The sequence below is a fragment of the Equus caballus genome, chromosome 7 (genome assembly GCF_041296265.1).
Source record: "Equus caballus isolate H_3958 breed thoroughbred chromosome 7, TB-T2T, whole genome shotgun sequence".
Taxonomy (NCBI): Eukaryota; Metazoa; Chordata; class Mammalia; order Perissodactyla; family Equidae; genus Equus; species Equus caballus.
Genome location: NC_091690.1, coordinates 41,806,842 through 41,820,799, shown reverse-complemented (window position 1 = coordinate 41,820,799; position 13,958 = coordinate 41,806,842). Strand labels below are relative to the sequence as shown.

Genomic DNA, 13,958 nt, shown 5'->3' with positions numbered 1-13,958 from the left:
TTCAGAATAAATTTAAAGTCAGGGCCTGTACCCGCTGATGGGTTGGATGTGGTGACAAGGAATAGTGGAACCAAAGATGTCATTTAGGGTTTTGGCACAATAAGGTAGAAATAGCAACACCATTTACCAAGATATAGACCTCATGAGGAGAAGCAGATTTGGGGGTGGAGGAGGATGGTGAAATTAACAGGTCAGTTTTGCTCATATTCTGATTATTTAAAAGCCCCTTAAGACATCTGAGTGACATTGTCGTATGGATGGTTAGATGGGGGAATCGACCTCAGGGGTAAGTGTGAGACTAGGGGCATGCATTTCAAAGACGTCAATGGTAAATACTTCTCCTAGCTATGGATTGAATGAGAAGACAGGGGAGTGAGTATAGAGGGAGATGATCAGAAGAAAGAGCAAGAGTCAGCAGAGACTGAGAGTGACGGTGGAGAGGAAGGTAGAAGAGCCAGGTGAGCAGTTCCAAGGCCAAGGGAGGAAAATGCTTCCCAAGAAGGAATATGCCCACTGTGATAAATGCTCCTGGATGGCTGAGCAAGTGAGAGAAGCTGTCATCCTTGTCTTTGACAAGATGGAGTTCATAGGTGACCTTGACAACAGCAATTCCAATAGCGTAGAGGGAACGAAGCTTGATTGGAGTGGATGGAAATCAGGGGATAGAAGGTGAAAAGTGCAAAAGAGGGCATACATGCTTTTTTAAGAAGAGTTTTATTGTGAAGGGGAGCAGGGCACAGGGCAGTTGCTGGAGGGTAGGGCGTGGAGCCAAGGGAAGGATTTTAATGTTCATGATGGTGATTATGGTAATAACCATTATCCTCATAATCATAATGACCACAATTACTGAGTGCTTCCCATGTGCCAGGCACTGTGCCAAGCATTCTCCATACATGATCTCATTGGATCTTTCTGCTAACCTATAAAGAAGCTTCCAATAGTGTTACCAGTTTAGAGATGCGAGAACAGAGGAACCGGGGTCCTAAATCTGATAAGCAATAGAACGGAGGCCCAATCTAGACCTGTCTGACTCTAAATCAGTCTCTTAAACACAGCAGATTGATGTGTTCCCCTTAAAAGATCAGCAGAAAATGAGTGAAATTCTTAACTCTACTTAGTCAAGACCAGTTTTGGCTGCAAGGGGTAGAATTCTAACTCAAATTGGCTTAAGACAAGAAAATGAGGGCATTTAATTCACGTATCTCAAAACACCAGAAGTAGCTCTGACTTCAAGTATAACAGGATTCAGGGGCTCAGACAAGGTAACTAGGATTGAGGTGCTCTGTTTCTGTTCCGCTGGGCTCTGCTTGTCTCTCGGCTGCCTTTATTCTCCAGCAGGTTTCCCCAGGTGGAGTCTCCAGCAGCTCATGGCTTACTTCCGACAGTTCGGAAAATCCGAGGGTTAAAGTCGCAAGTGGGCTGGCTCTTATTGCATTGCCATGTCACTTGCTGGGCTCCGAAACGGCTGCTGTCTCAGGGGCACGGGTGATCTCACGGACTGGGCGGGGTCACACACCTGCTTCCAGAGTCACAGGGACTGATGTGGGTGTAGAGGCTGCTCTAACAGGGGAAATACCGTGTGCTATTAACAAAAACAAGGCTACCGGACGGGCGAGAGAGAGCAGACGTCCACTGACCCAGGGATGCATTCAGACGTGTGCTCTCTTACAGACGGCGTCAGGGCATGCTCCCCAGATTCTACTGGAATATAAGTTCCAGGAGGACAGACGCTTTCCAGTACTGTTCATCAAATAAGTTCCTAGCACAGCGAATGGCGTGTCATAGGCTCAGGTTTAAAGCATCTATTTTTTTAATGAAGGACTGACTGCAAGTGCTTCTTCTGTAATGCTGCTCTGATTCACTTGATTTATTTACTTCATTTTAATTTTAGTTGAAAAGCTCTTCATGTGTTTGAAACTCATGACTATTTTTCTACCTGAAGTTTTCCTGCTCTCTGAAACTCTCGGTTTGTTTGGACATGGTGTATTCAAGTGATGTCCTGCTCTTCAGAACATGTTTTTGATGTTATTTTATTCATAGGGGAAAACCGCCTTGGTACAAAACTCCAGCCCTCTTGAGAATGTCCCCCGAGGGTAAGACCCTGATGATTTAGTCAGGATTGAAATCCCCACAAATTCTAAGGAAGCTTTTCTTTAACCCCTCGGGGGTTTATTTCCTTGCTGCTGCCTCTGTACGGGAGGCAGAGTCGGGGGAAAGACAGGCATGACGAAAAGCTGCTTGGTGTATTTGCTTCTGACACTGCAGTGCCTGTGGCAGACTATCCATCTGGAAAACTCTCAGTGGGTGGAGAGATGAGCACTGCACCATCCTGGAGAGGACTGGAAATTCTGCTCTACAGTGTGGAGAGTCAATGTGAGGATGCTGCAGGGCCTTTAATTGTATAAAAAGAAATTTGAGTTTTGTGTGATGATTGCTGAGGGAGGCTTATAATAAAAATCAAGAAGGTCAATCTTGTCCTACATGAACTTAATGTCTTCTTCCTGAACAATCATTTAGAAACTTTTTTTTTTTTGTAGCAAGGAAGATGGGCCCTTAGCTAACATCTGTGCCAGTCTTCCTCTATTTTGGATGTGGGACACCGCCACAGCGTGGCTTGATGAGCAGTATGTAGATCTGCCCCCAGAATCTGGACCAGCAAACCCACCCCACTGAAGTGGAGCACAGAACTGAACCATTATGCCACTGGGCTGGCCCCTGAATTTTTTTTTTTAAATATATGCAGCAAAACCTTATGGGGAGGTATATGGAAGAGAAGCATGGCATGGTTCGTGTCCTGGATAGGAAACAGCAATCTACCACAAAGGTAAAGACTGTGGGCTCCAGAGCTGGCCTGCCTGGGTGCAGACACTAATTCCCCTTCTTTACTTCTGCGACGGCGGGCCAAATGCTGATCATCTACCTCTCGGTTCCCTTATTATAAAGTCTGGATAATAAAATAGTGCTGCCTCATAGAGGCTAGACATCAGGTGATGTAGTTAAAGCATTTAAAACAGTGCTCAGCACATAGAAATCAACATATGTGGCTCGTTTTCATCGTTATTATTTTAAATGTGAAAAAAGATGAGAATGTAAGTCTGAGTGTGCATGGAAGAAATTATGAGCTGCAGTCTGAATATTCAGAGGAAAGAACTTGCAGAGTGTGTCTGTGTGTGTACCCACACGTGGAGGAGGAGGAGGAAAGGCTGGCTGGGAGACTGATCTCTTCCGCTGTGTGCAAAATATTGTAACATTCTGGGAACTGAGAGCACCTGTTGGCTGTCTTGCAAGTTTGAGAAGAGCGATTGCTCTCGAGTCAGAAATGGAATTAATGTAATGGAAAAAACCAGGGGCTGATGTGAATAGTTAAGCCTCTTAATGAGAGCATTAATATTTCCCCAATAGATTGATTTAGTGTTTCTCTTGCTGGGAGTGTTGCTCTAACTTACCTGAGCTGGACATCTATCTTGATTGCTCAGGACAAACTGCACAGGCAAAAAAAGGCTGGTAGACCGCCTAATTTCATAGTGAAAACCATAAGAAGCTCAGAAGGGAGCACTACACCCCAGAAATCATGGAATGGTCCTGAGTGGTAAAGACTTTTCAGCAAGTCATCCCCAGGCTTCACCTTGCTGTGCTCTCGTAATTCTTCTGTGAAGATGGGCTTGGGTGCTTAGCCCATTCCTCCAGCATGGGATGTGCTAGAGGTTTGTGCCGCCCAAGTTCACTGATGCCAACATTTCTTTAAGTATAAGAACACTTATGATGGGAGCAATGTCACCATTACAGGCAAACCGCTGGACAAGGAGGTTAGGGTGGTGTCTCGTCAGGGTTCAATCAGAGCGGTGGGACCAGGAGGAGATGTAGATGTATGTAAATGGATTTTTGCCAGAAATGGCTCACCCGATGGTGGGCGCTGGCTAAGCAGGTCTGAAGTTCTTAGGGTAGGCAGCCAGGAGGGGAAGTCGTGTAGGCTAGAACCCCACTGGCGTGAGCTAAAGCTTGTTGGTGGCAGTCAGGAAGGAAAGTCTGGGAGGAAGGGCAAGCAATCCTGACCCCGGTGTGGACCTCCCATAGGGAAGGCCTGCTCCTTCGTTTAAACCTTCTAACTGGTTAAGTCAGGCTTTTCATTCGGGACTTTCAATCATCTGCAAAATCCCCCACAGCAGCTCTGGATTAGCGTGTGAGTGGACGATGGGGTGTCTGTGTGCTGCAGAATAGCCGTGCCTCCCGCTGTCCTCCAGTTCCCCTGAGAATCTCCCATCAGCCAAGCCAAGTGGAAACGTGCTGGGAAGAGAATGCTGGAGGCTGGGGCTCAGCCTCGCCACGCAGATACCTCCCAAAGCTGGCACAGACGGCGAGCACAGCACAGGGGGGAGACCAGCTCCCTGAAGGACTCGGACCTGCACGTTGTGAGCAAGCAGATCAGGCTCAAAGTCTGCTCCCTTCATCTCAGTTTGCATGGCATTGTCTTGTTGACATCAACACCTCACCTTCACATGCCAGCTCATGGACTCTAAGGACATTCGCAATCCATTTCCATTCCAATTTGTTTTCCGCTGAGCTTTATACAACTCTTTCACATAGGTGCTGTGGGTATTATTCTCTCTCATTTTACACACAAAGACTCTGGGGACCAAGGAAGGTGAGCCGCTGCTGAAGGCCCCGCGGTCAGTGTGGTGAGCCAGGCCTGTCCAGCTCTTCCAATTGCAAGCCTGGGGCTCCTGCCTGCTCCCCAGGCCACCCAGGAGGAGACCTGGCTTGCTTAGCATCTCATTACTGTCTCCCCAACACTACTTTCCATCACCGCTGAGTCTTCAAAGCAACAAGAGATGATGCAAGGCAGTTGTGCCCAAATTATGGCTCTGGGCTCTCCTCACCTTGGGATAAGTTCTGCTCTATGTAATTGATAGTCTTGGAAAATTGGAAATCACACAGAATGCAATGTTATTCTCACAGGAAGCTCCATATTCAAAAGAAAGCCACCAGGTTTTCAGCCCCATGAAGGCAGCAGTTTTTATCTGCGTTGTTCACTGGTGTATCTGTCATGATCAGAGAAAGTCTGTCACATAGCAGGCTTTAAATAAATATTTTGTATAAAGATTAATGTTTAATGAAGCTCTGAATCCTGAATCAAGGGGGAACATTCCTCTGTTATTCAGTTTTTGTAAAATAAGATCACCTGGGCATACTTGCATCTATTAACAGTACAGCTTACTTGCCACTTCGCGGTCAAAACACACATCATATATGCAGGGCATCCTGGTAAACATGTTCTAAACCTCTTCAAAGAGCCAAGGCCTAGTGTGATCCAGGAGAAGACGGAGTTCCCCACCTGAATCTGGAAAGACTGCATCCTTCTGGGTAACAACAGCCAAGCCTTTCTCGGTATCAGCTGTGTCTCCTCGTACTGTATAATTCTTTGTTCTGGGGTATCTTGTTGGTAGGGATCATGAGCCCATAAGAAAAATATTTTTTTCCAAATGAGTAAATGCCACAGACAAAGGAGGACTTTCATTTCTTCTGAAAGTAACACAAAGTCACAAGATTAATTAACCTGCAATAAACTGAGAACTGCTCTTTATCCAGCAGGCACTTTCTGTCTATTTAGAGTGTGTCGTTTCCGGTTCTAAGTGGTATGTGTTGGCTGCTTTCTTTTATGGGATTTTAGAAATGTCTCATAAGCGGTAAATAGTACCTGTGACGGCCGATAGAGTGTAGTGGTTAATAAGAGCTGCTCTGCCATCACTCTGCTCGCATTTAGAACTTAATTTCACCATTTATTAGCTGATGGCGTTAGTACACTTGTCAGTGTCTCCGTTTCTTCTCTGATAAAATGGGAATCATAAGAGTACTTGCCTCATAGGATTGTTGTGGGAATTAGAATGAGTTAATTATCTAAAGCACCCAGAACGGTGCCTGACCTGGAATTGTTGCTAGTATTAGTATAGTAGCTGATATCCCTTATTGAATCAGCTAGACATTACATTTAAGGAGGAGGTAAGTCTTGGCCTCTTTCAGAAGCCTGGGACCTCAAGCCCTGTGAGAATGTCTGGGGAGGGGCCGGGGGTGTGGGGAGGGCAGCGACCCTGTGGCCTCGGTCTACCAAGGGTGTTCGGGTTTCTGAACAAGGGCAAATGCAAGTAGGTCAGGAACGGCCCCTCCCCAGCCCATGGCTGTAGCGCGTCACAACGTGGAAACGGAGCACGTCCGATCCTCAGAGGAAGCCTGGCTAATGTCTCCCAGGGGATACTCCACATTCAGAATCAGACAAATTGCTGCTTTTTAATTAACAGAGCCCCAACAACTCTGTTATCTGTCTTCTCAGGAATCTATTTTCTCTCTAATCCCTTCTTGTTTTCCCACCCTGTCTGCCTCCGAGCTGTAATCTTTCAAGGCGCTCCCTGAGGAGTGGGCGCAGGAAGGAAGGAGCAGAGCCAGGGGCAGTGAAGTTCAGCCCAGTGAAGGATGGCCTGTGATCCCCGCCAGCAGTCGCCAGCTGTCTGTTTACAGCTGCAAGAGACTCAGACCGAGCCCCTCAGTGCGGCACGGCCGCAGCGTCATCCTCAAGCTGGGTGATATTAAAGACCTGGCAGAATTCCCTTGACAGAAACACGTGGAAGAAGCATTCAGGGATGTCTCCTAAATACCCTATTAATTTAAGTTTAATAGGACAGTTATTGAATAATAAATAACAACCAAATCAAGGAAACATATTTATCAAGGACTTATGCCCAGATAATGCAATTGTGGCTACCCCAATTGAGAAGCCATGGTATTAATAGCTGCATCTCTGTAAACGTCCACCAGTGATTGTGAGAATGAACTCGGAGGAACACTCTGGGCTCTCGCCCGTCCTGTCAGCCCTCCAGGGCTCCCCTCAAAGCTGCAGGTTTTATTCAGGCTGAAGCAGCCCCTTTTGCTGAGAAGCTGGACACGCATCTTCACACTGGGCCAGCTGATGCGTTTCAGGTTTTGTTTTCCTGAGCATCCTCCATGAGGCCTGTGTGATGGAAATGTAACATATGATCACCTTGTCTCCATCACCGTTTCAGATCTGACCTCTGTTTGAAACACTCCCAGTTTCTAGAAAACAGCTTCTTTCCAGCTCCATTCCCAGCGGGGCACTTCAAAATAGCTTTTGAAAAAAAATTCTAAAGTTAAAAATATCCTCTTCCACTTTCCTGCTCCTAACTTATTAGAACAACGCCTAAGGCAGCAGGGCGTCATTGGCAGTTCTATTTGTGATGGGTCTGGAAGAGTTGATGTGTTTATGAATATTTACATCTCCAAGAGGAGACTGCTGTTAAGTAGAATTTTTTTTAATGCTGTAAGTCTTCTCTTATGACGTTAAATGCTATGGGCTATAGACAGGCTGAGGAAGGAGCACAGAGGAAAAGGAAGAATGGACCACTCCGTGGGCCCCCCAAAGGCTGCACTGCATAGACCCCCAAATGCCAGTGGATACAAGGGAGAAGTATGTGGGCGAGGCGTCAGCTAGCAGAGCCCTGGAGTTGTAGCGTGTTCCCTGAGCTCTCTTTTCATCTGATGCAACTGATGATTTTTGATGTTAGAGAAAATGTTCCCGGCCTTGAAATCTATTAGCAGAGGACAGGAGGAGGGAGGCCATGACTCACCCATGTAAGAGCAGAGCGGAGGAGGCAGCAAGGCAGCCCTCTGCCTGGGGTGGAAAGGGCCTTGGAATACCATGCTCTTTAGTCAACTAGCTACTTTGAAGTGTAATGACCAGTTGTTTTCAGAACCACTACTTCTTACTTATCTCCACATGTACACTGTCTCCTTCCAAGGAACTCCAACATTTACAATTTCGGAAAATTTTCCAAGATATTGACTTGGTACGCAGTAGGTTTGATGCTCCCCTCTTAGTTTTCCCAGAGAATCTAAATAAGTCACTTGAGAACACACAGCAAGTCTCGAGAACCAAAGGGTATACTGATCTCCCCAGCCATCCTCAGGCCAGCCCTCAGGCTGGTGTCTCTGCAGCGTGACAAATGCAAAACCTTGGCTCTCAGCATCACGTCCCACAGGAGAGCAGAGAACTGCTGTCTTCCTTTACATAAACCCCCTTTCAGACGAGCATGCTGACGCCTTGAGTGTTAGAGTAACTCCTACTGACTGTCAGGAATTTGGCTCGCCTCCTGCTTGGTTACAGGGGCCATCTGAAGCAGGTGACTATTGAGCCATTACTCTGCCCTAATTTGCAAGTTACTTTGCGAAGAAATCTTCCCCTTGGCACGCTGTCTAACCATTATGAAGCTGTCTACCAGTAGGCAGTCTTGTGCACATCTCTCAGCCAATTTAGAAAAGCCCAGATTAAATGTCTCTAGCATTCTAGAGGATGCAGACATCACTGGATATACCTTGTTCAGTGTGGCACCCAATACTGGATGAGTCTTCTGATTGGGAGAGAGAAGAAATGACAAAGACCGACTTCCAGAACACAGCTCTCTAGCGGGGCGCTTTGCCGGGCAAAGCAGTGGAACCCTGACTCCTTATCTCCCACCATCGATTTTAGAGAGACTGAGTTCCGCATTTACCCCTCCACAATCAATGACGGTGCTGCTTCACGGAGCAGCTGCCACTTCATACTAGGGATCCAGTCCAGCAGCCACTGTATTTCAGGAAGGAATAAGATGAAGCCATCTGTGATTGTCCCTTGAGGTGAGTGGGTCCTTCGTTCATTAAACAAACACTTATTAAGTACCTGTCAGGATGTAAGCACATAGAAACGTGAAAGCCTCTGTGAAACTTCTCTGACGTGGGAAGAACCAATCATGAACATGGGGGACAAAGTGCACATACGGGACGTGACGAGAAGTGAATCAGAATCCAGCCTGTACGCAGGCACAAACTAACTCCGCAGAGATGTGATGGCACAATTTCTTGAGGGACCCCAGTCTACTAGCTGAATGAGGGGGTCCCTGTGAGAGGCCAGGATCAGATCTGCTGGCTGGCGCCCTGGGCTGGGGGATTAAACAAGCTCTTGAGCAGTAGCCACTTTTTGCCTTAAAGACAATTTATGTGGATTCTTAAAATTTTTATCATTATTTTGTTTGCAACAACAGGTGGGGAAGCACTGAGAGGGGAGAAGTTCTTTTTCAGAGCATCTTCTTACATCCAAGGCTGGTCTTCATGTTCCTCTTTTTGAAGTGAGAGTTATTTCTAAGGCCCTTCCTCCACTAGTGCTTTGCGTTTTGCGACTATTCCATTTCTTTGAACTTTCAAATTTCATTCCATACTCCCTTGGTATAAAACGGACTTGAAGAGCGCAGGCTCCAGTTCAGCTTGCCAGGGTTCAAAGCCTGGCTCTGCCAATTTCTAGGCGTGTGGCCTTGTGCCAGTTACTTAACCTCTCTATGTCTCAATTTTTCATCTATAAAATAAGGGTGGCAATAGTACCCACCTCCTAGAATTGAGTGTGCATTATAGGCGGTAACACATATAAGATGCTTGGCAGGGAGTAAAATGCTCAATAAGTCTGACATTATTACCCTCTAGCTGCTCAGTCTCACCTCCTCTTGTGGGCTCCTCCTCCGATGGGCTTCTGATTACTGGTGTGACTCAGTCCTCTGAACTGAGCTTGTCTATTTCCCCTCCCTCCCATTTGAAACTTGCTGCCTGTTGGTCTTATGTACTCCCACATCTTCAGTTTGCTCCCAGTGCTAAAGAGTCCCAAAACTTGACCTCCAGCCAGCTGTGTGCTGGGGTGGGCCCAAGAGACCCAACTGTGCCATTCTTTCTCAGTGCCAAACTCAATGACGTCACATCGGTAGGTTGAAATTGGCCGTGGAGGGAGGTTATACACCGTAGAAATAGGCTGACACTAAAACTCAGGGCTCTTGTTCTTCTTTCAGAGCCAGTTGCTGAACAGTTACCAATACACCTCTGCCTCCAGTCTGCATCTCTGGAGGTCCACCCATATATTCAACTGCCTAAAGGACGTATGCACTAGCTGCTCCATAGATACTTAGAGCTCACTATAATTAGTCTTAATTTATCTGTTTTCTTTATCTGTTCCTCCTTTGATCCCTTTCTTAGAAAATAGCACCCATTTGCTCATATGGAAATCTGGGAGTCATTCACGGCTGTTCTTTCTCCCTTACCTCCCACATCCTATTAGCCAAAAATCCTACTGATTCTGCCACATATATATTTCTTCTTCTTCTTTCCCGCCACTGTCCCTACCCTAGTTCAAGCCACCGTCATTTATTGCCAGACTGACATTATCAATCTCCAGAAAGTTCTCCCTGCCTCCCCGCTAACCTACCTCAAATCAACGCTGCACTCTACAGCCAGTGCAACGTTTCAAAACCACACATCAAAGCATGCCATTCCCTGCTCATCACTCCTTCCCCACTGATTCCTCAAGCATTCATTAGTAGTACACAATTTTTTATAAATTCTGTCATAGCTTGTAAAGAATTGCATGATCTGGCCGTTGCTTATTTTGTTTCTTATTATCTTTCTGCGCAGGTTCTTTGCCTTTACATATTTCTTGCTTCTACACACCTTTCTTACCCCTTTTCTTCAAGCAGGAGGATGCATGAGTGTGTACCCATATACCCACCTCCATACTCACTTGTACACACACACGTGCACACATACACTCCCTTCACCTGGCCTGCTTCTACTGAGCTTTCTGGCTTCAGCTTAGGCTTGCTTTCTTGAGGAATCCTTTCCTCTCAGTGTGATGACAGCAGAAATCTTGGACTTCTCCATCATAGCATGTAACACCTTACTGCAAATATCTGGTCATAGGTCTACGTTTCCCACAGGAATGCAAGTTTGGTGAGAACAGTCATTGTCGATCCCCCACCCGGCACAGTGCCTGGCATCTGGAAGGTGACCAATAAGTGTTTATTTATTAATTGAATTCATAGATGAATGAATGAAGGTATCAACAGATGAATTCACTCTTAGATCTACTCCTTTTATTGAAAGTGTTACTGGCTTGCAATTTGAGTGAGATCTATCAACTATGAATGATTTGTCTGGGTTTCTCTTGTTATTTTTCCATCTCCTTTTTTCTCTGTCCCTTTCATAATGCATAACACAAACAACCACACACAATCACTCGCAATTGGGAGCATCAGTGGATGGACAAGAATGCATGAGAAAAAAAGGCTCTGCATGGGCAAGGACCGATTCTGTTTGTCAGAATGAGTATTGTCAAATCCCACATACACCAACGCTGTGGACTGGAGCACAGATCCTCCTAAAGCAATATCGCTGTGAAGCAGGAAATCTATTTTCCTGGGTGTGCACAGCTGCCACCTAACACTTTGGGGAACAGCAGGAGTTCATGAAGAAGGCAGAAAGGGAAGGCTGGCTAATTTAGGAGCCGAGGAGCAGAGAGTCTTGGTGAGGTGGAGGCCTTGGCCAGCCCGGCTTCCTCAAAGCAGGTGGTAATGAGAAGAGTGGCTCCTTTAGGATGGTTGGTGGGGGTTCATATGTGTTCTTGCACGATCAATTCCAGGGGAAATTTAGGCAGGTTTCAAGTCAAAATAGAATTTTTCTAACAGCCGGAACAGAGAACTGCACCTGGACGCTCAACCCCAGCTGGGCTCTCTCCACGTCTTGTGTCCTTCTGGTAACAAAGATTCTCAAATAAGAAGAGAGTTGATGATGTGGAAGATGAAAGGGAATCATTTGGGGCTTTCCTGAGCCGTCTTGGCCGTGTGGGGGTGGGAACGTGTCTGAGTCAGGAGGTTGGGAGTGATGGCCAAGGAAAGTGGTGGTGCCCTCACGGAGCACTGGCTGGCGGCCGCAGGAGGCCTCTCCGGTGGAGCCACACTTGCGAGGCACTTTCTTTTCTCTCTAAATCTAGTGCCCTAATTTTCTCCCTTGATAATTAAAGTCTAGCAACAGGTCGACGCCACAAACGGAGGGGGCGGCTTGAATGTCTTCAAGGTTAAATTCATCCTGTGCCAGAAACGCGATCTGGCTGCATGAGGCTTTCTGCTTTGGCGCGGGGCTGAGGGTTCCAGTGTCACCCCCGCAGTGACAGGGGCCCTCCGACTCATTTGGGAAGGGGCCAAGGTCTCACCATTTTGTTCCCTTGAAAAACTGAACTGCAAAGCCAGCCTTGGGCAAAATACAAAGGAACAGGGAGCAGTTACACTAGAGACAGTACCCTAACCGTGTTCTATGAGCTTCCTGAAGCCACAGTGGGGACAGCGTTTGCGACAGAGCCCTCAGTCTAGGGTGTTTGAGAGGTTGCCTGGTGGAAACAGCCGGAGATTCTGCAGGGGGAACCCCAGCACTTGCATTTACTGATCGTGTGATTTTGGTCCCTCTCAGAAGCTCTACTGCTCCGTCTGTAAAGTGATGAACATGATACACCTACTTAGCAGAGTTGTTGAAAAGACTGAGAACACATCTGTCAAAGATTATGAATTGTTCAGCGCTGGGCACACGAGGGCCGCATATTTATTTACTTTTTCTCTACTTTGTATACATGAGGCCATTCCTATCCATTAGGCTCCCACAGCCCTTTCTAATTAATATTGGAAAAGGTTACTTTGCATGGAAGGCAAGGAGCGAAGGAGTGAGATGGATGGCTGAGTTGGGGCAGGCCTTGGCATTCCTGGAGCATCGCAGCCAAGCCGTGCCCAAGAGCCTGCCTTCATTAAACAGGAGTTGGGGCCTCTCTGGTTCCCTCGTCACATGTGAATAGGGACCTAATGGTGGTGATTAGTCAGTGTCCAGCAAGGGAATGAGTGGGCTCCCACTGCCCCCTGCTACTGCCCTGCATGCTGAGTGATGCATTCGGTGAGAGGATGGAAAGGTCATTAGCCAACGGGACTGGATATTGATTCAAGGAGCAAGGTCCTGGATTTGGAGGCAAGTCACAGCTCCTTCTCATGGAACGTAAGCAGTTGTGCCTTCTTGGAGGACTCTGAGTGCCCAGAGGACCAGGAAGATCATTGCCTCTTGGGATTGAAGGGGACCAAAAAAATCCCTTTAGCAAACCCATGTCGGCCTGATTTTATAGAGTAATATCAGAGATGCTTTTGAATTCAAGGATGTTTTGTCTTTTTAATATATTCTTCCATCTTTTCCCATTCTTAATACACATAGCCACATTGCCAGGAGATGCTCTCCCACTGTACTGATAGAAAAGCATGGCGATGGAACTGTCTGAGGGGTGCAGTACATTTCCTTTGAATAACTCTAAAATGTCCCCCCAGAGTGGAGAGCAGAGGGTACATGTGTCTCATTTGCTGGAAGAGGGCAGGCTACGATACTTGAAGACACAGGACACGACATCCTTCTCCTCTCCTAGAAATTGTTCCCCATCTGCTTCGTGACAAAATAGTTTAAAGGCAATTGACAGGAGCAGAAAGAGATGACAGAGGGTGGGAGGGGTGGCTGGATCCCTTGCAGGCAGCAGCAAATACAGAGAAAAGAGAAGGTAGCGGCAGCCACAACCGTCAGCTTCACTGCCATTGGAATGTTGCTGCAGTCAATGGGAATAATACGACGCCGTCACCCAAGTTCAGTGACACCTTGAACACTTAATCGTGTGCCGAAATGCTATGCCAAGGGCATTAGAAGCGTGATCTAATTTTATCCTCACAACTGCCCTAGGAAGTGGGTGCTATTGTTATTTCTCATCACGCAGATTTAAAACACAACACACACACACACACACACACACGAACAAGTACTGAAGCATAGAAAGTCTGAGTAACTTTCCCAAGGTCACCAGCGCAACAGTGCTGAGGGTTTAAGGAAGAAGCTGGGATCTGAACTCAAACTGTCCCAGGAGTTAATCCTTTCATCGGGCTTTTTTCCGCCTAGCCTGTGGTATTTCTCAGCCTTTTATAGCCCAACCTCCCATAAAGCTTTCTGGTTCCCTCCCTGTTGATCTCCGCCCAGTGAGAAGACATTCTGTCTGGTTGCACGTCTGCTCTGTGTGGTATGAAATCTGCAAGCCT

At 46.8% G+C, this 13,958-nt stretch overlaps 1 protein-coding gene across 7 annotated transcripts in view; it reads left to right on the top strand.

Annotated features, from left to right (window-relative positions):
• Positions 1-13,958, top strand: part of OPCML (opioid binding protein/cell adhesion molecule like) — a 1,020,600-nt gene that overhangs the window by 452,066 nt on the left and 554,576 nt on the right. The window lies entirely within an intron of this gene.